The sequence below is a fragment of the Engraulis encrasicolus genome, chromosome 24 (assembly GCF_034702125.1).
Source record: "Engraulis encrasicolus isolate BLACKSEA-1 chromosome 24, IST_EnEncr_1.0, whole genome shotgun sequence".
NCBI classification, from domain to species: Eukaryota; Metazoa; Chordata; class Actinopteri; order Clupeiformes; family Engraulidae; genus Engraulis; species Engraulis encrasicolus.
Genome location: NC_085880.1, coordinates 16,077,148 through 16,082,147, shown reverse-complemented (window position 1 = coordinate 16,082,147; position 5,000 = coordinate 16,077,148).

The following is a 5,000-nucleotide window of genomic DNA, read 5'->3' as shown; positions in this document are numbered from 1 at the left end:
ACGCACGCACGCACGCACGCACGCACGCACGCACACACACACAGACACACACACACACACGAACACACGCATGCACACAGACACAAACGCAGATACACACCCACACACAAACAGCTGAGTAAGCTTGGACTGGTTGGTCAAGCACTGCACCACTGTAGACGATCCAAAAGGACACAATATCCGTCTCTATCTGAATCTGTGTCAGGAGTAATCAGGGAAGGCTTAACACAATAAAGATGTGCCTTAGCACAATGGAAATATAAACACACACACACACACACACACACACACACACACACACACACACACACACACACACACACACACACACACACACACACACACACACACACACACACACACACACACACACACACACACACACACACACGCACACACAACTGTATGCAATTATCTCCCCGGTATACTAATATGGTTTGTTAACATTGAACACTACCAAATCTATCCTTTATTGTCTAGTCTTTCATTGTGAAATTCTTGTGAAATTTGTATGTGCTGTTGCCCTAACTGTACAGCTGTAGCCCTAGCTGTCATTGTAACTGTAATGATCTGTAATGTATTGATGACGTCGCGGGACGGATGCCACCTGCCCTTCTCTCTGTAGCCCTTGTGATATGGTGTCTGTGATGCTGCCAGAAGCTAATAGCATAGGTGGCTATGTAAACACTGCATCCCATATGGATCAGAGACATTATAGCATTCGGTTACTGGCTTTTGTTTTCGAGGTTGGGCTAAATTACTTTCAGGACCTGTTTTAGGACATACACTTTCTCTGTGTGACTGAAGACTGCTTTCATGTGTGCAAAGACATTACTTTAATGTGCAGGGAGATGACCAAACTTTGCTGAGTCTGAAGTTCTGGACGTAATATGCACACTTTTGATTGGCCGAGGTTTGTAAGACAGAGGAAGTGTCAGGACAGGATTGACCCCATGGAGGTAGTATAAGAACTGGAACTGGAATAAGTCCCGCCCCCAGTCATTCCAATGGGAAATGGTAGGCTAGTGAATTCAGCCAAAATTGAATGAATTTTTCAGCTTCCAAAATGGAGTTTCATGGAGCTCATTTCCGAGACCAGTTTACTCAGCCAAGTATGTGCCACGTTACTGACTGTCGTGAGGTTGACCAGAAAGCTATATGGAATATATAAGGCATTGGATGCATGGAGGTATTATAAGGTGCCCACACTAAACTCACGCACCCACCAATCATCATGAGCAAAGTGATATCGGAAATGAGGGAATTTGTGAAAATGGCAACGAGGAAGTGCCTTGCTAATCGGCAACGCTAACCAGCCCAATCCTGACCTCCTGATTGACCCAGTCGGCAACTCTGGGCCCGCCCATGAAATTGCTTGTTTTCCCCCATGTTTGCTAATTAATATGCCTAATGATGGGCTGCAATTGGCATCGCACGACCACGTGTGGAGCATTCGGAAGGGAAAACAATGCAGTTTTATGGGCGGGTCAGAGCAGTCGACTGCATCAATAGGGACAACACAAAACGGAACTACAGTGTCTGTACCAATTTCATATCAATATACCAAATGTTCCCAGTTTAAACTTGTGACATTCTGAAACAGTGCATGTTTCATAAAAACCTCAATATCTCTGTTTCTTGATGAATTCGGTGGTTACCCGTCTTAGTTTAACTTAGGTGTGCATGGCAATAAAAGCTTGTAGAGACACTTGGTTTTCAACCACAAAGAGGGTTAACTCTCTACTTTCAAAGAGCCATAACATGTTTCAGTGGCCCCATAAAATCACATCATATTATGCTGTGACTACAAAAAATGTCAATGTCACTACAAAAAGGCTTTAGAATGCCGGTTTTCTACAACACAATTCTGTAAACACTGTTTCAGAATGTCGCACATTTAAACGGGGACCAGTTGGTCTAAAATTGGGACAGGCACTTAGTTCCGTTGTGTGTTGTTTTTATCCTGGTTTATTATATGGTTGTGACGTCATCTGTCGAATGCTCCATTCATTTCAACGGGGCTCCCCAACGTTCGGACGTCTGTTATTTTTCGATAACGGACGGGTTGGTCTATAACAGACCGCTGTCAATGGCAACAAGACTTTTCACTGCTAAAGCGACTTTTCAACAAGACTCTAATCAGCTGCTGTGATAGACAGCACCCGTTGTCCTGGCTACCGCTGTCAATGGCAACAAGACGTTCACTGCTAAAGCCACTGGCTTGTATACAAGTCAGTGGCTAAAGCGAATGTTTCATATCACTCCGCAGGGGGTCCGGTCTTTTGTCACTCTAATCAGCTGCTGTGATAGACAACACCTGTTGTCCTGGCTAGCCTACCTAGCTGTTGCCTAGCGGTGTTCCACAACGGCACTGTTTTGTTTTGCGCAGCAACAATCTTAACATTAAATAGGTCTAAAGAAATGGCCCCGCATGTGTGAATCATTTAACTATATCCATATAATAAGCGGGTTAACTTTCGGCGAGTCGGTCGCTTTGTGGAATAGCAGCACTTCAGAGAGAACAAGACCCCTCCGCTCCGCGTCGGGGTCTAAAGATTCTCTCTGTCGTGCTGCTATTCCACGGTAGCGACCTTCTCGCCGAACGTTAACCCTTACTTAACACCTCCCCTATGTCGGCCAATAGAAAGCATGGGTACATCATTCACTTCTAGATCCATAACTTCACTCAGCAAGTCTGTCTCCCTGTGTCTCTGCACACGCAGTGGTGAAACGTTTCACAAACAGGTCCAGAAGGAAATATACAACCAACCCTGACAACAAATCCCAACAATCCGATACTTAGCCTATGTGTGGCCTATCTGATCCATATGTGAGATGTAGCCATCTATGCTAGCTTCTGGCTTACCTGGAGAATTGTCTTTCACATCGAAACGATTGTGTAGAACTAAAGTCAGTATGGGTGTTCCTAGCTTCTGGCTGATCCCATACAGAAACATGGGGAGCAATCAAAAACTAAAAATAAATAATTCAATTTATCTGTCCGGCGATCAAACTTCCAAATCCGAGGGTACTACTCTAATCACAGTCCGGGTGCCATTTGGATCAAAGGAGCCGGTTAAAGTCTAGCCCCAGAAAGTTTAAGATACTCAGCCAGACACAATATAAAATTTCTGTGTTTATTGCATGAAGTCGGACACACTAACACGCCATAAAGTGGACGCCAATCGTACTATTAAGTAAAAAGAAACAACATACAAACATGATTGACTGAGGTGTCCCCCCAGACTGCTCCCTTGGGGAAATGTTTGGGGCTGCCCCCTTGTGAGGTATTAATGAAATCCCATCATGTGCAGTGAGGATTTTTGTGCTATGGCGTGCTGTCTCAAAGACAATAGGAGTTCCCTAGGTGGGCGTTCACTTTGTTACACTTTCAAAATGATTGCTGTCATTCACTGTTAGCAAATCTGATCAGCACTAGGCCTACGTCGTACTAATGTAACCTCACTCGATAGGCGACTACATTCTAGAACTGAGAGGCAGAGAGTGTTATGTGTTACTGGTGATAAAACACAAGAGACTACACATTGCTATGAGATGTCACACAAGTGGCTGTGAAAATACTGCATGTCCCTCTCCTATTGTGAAGCTGTGCGTGTGTGTGTGTGTGTCTGGGTGTGTCTGTGTCTGTGTGCGCACAAGCGTGTGTGCGCGTGTGTGTGTGTGTGTCTGGGTGTGTCTGTGTCTGTGTGCGCACAAGCGTGTGTGTGTGTGTGTGTGTGTGTGTGTGTGTGTGTGTGTGTGTGTGTGTGTGTGTGTGTGTGTGTGTCTGTGCATGTAAATGTGTGTCTAAAGTACTTCGAAAAAGTACACGTACAGTGGGTAGCATAAGGAGTGAGTGCTGCTTCAAATTAAACACCATTAAGTTTAACTGTCCAGTGTGTGTGTGTGTGTGTGTGTGTGTGTGTGTGTGTGTGTGTGTGTGTGTGTGTGTGTGTGTGTGTGTGTGTGTGTGTGTGTGTGTGTGTGTGTGTGTGTGTGTGTGCGTGTGCGTTGCTAAGCAGACTGTAGTTTTATTGGTTCTCCATATCCCAAATGCTCACCCCTTTAACTCTGCCCCCAATATGAAGCCCCTCCTTTGGCCACACCCTATCCACCAACCCCGCCCTTTAAGTGCCCCCGTCAAACCCTCCTACCCACCAAGGCCAGTGTTGCCAGAATGGGTGGGTGCCTGTCCAATTGGGCTACTTTGGATGAGCGTATGTGGGTAAAAATTGGAAAAATTGGCCATTTGGCGTTTTTTTTCAGCCGTTTTGGGCCCATAGAAGTCAATGTAATTTGTTGAATTTGGGCGGAATTTAGCGCATTTTGGTGTTTTTTGAGAAGCTTTTGGGCGGGATTTGGTCAGAAACATCTGGCAACACTGACCAAGGCAACTCCAACACTTAGGTACATTCCCATTATCCTAACTCCATCCTCGACCTGTGCTTGTGGCCTCGCGCCTCGCTAACACCCCGCCTCCATGGAGAAAACAATAAAGTTAAGGACCACGCACTGATAAAGGCTTGATAGCCCTGCCTCCGTGGAGAAAACAATAAAGTTCCCCTGCTGTCACCCTTTAGACACAACAACTTTCGGCTGATTTTCCCCCCATTCAACATCCCGATTGCAAATGGAAAAATTACCCTTGAACTGCGCTTTTGCAAGATACTGAATTAAACATCTGTCGTCAATGACATCATGACGAGGCCACAAGCACAAGGGAGGACGGGAGTTAAGGTAATGGAAATAACCCTTGGACTCCTCCTGGAAGAGCAATGGCCCCTCAGACTGAATCTCTGACACAGACTCTGTCACACACCCTCACACTCTCTCTTCCCCACAGACACACACACAATCCCAGACCTCAGAGAGTCTCTGTCACACCACAGCCCCATTTTCCACACAGTGGAGCAAACAGCACAACACGGTCTTAGAGCTGTTTGATACATGCTTGACTACACACACACACACACACGCACACACAAACACGGATATATTGG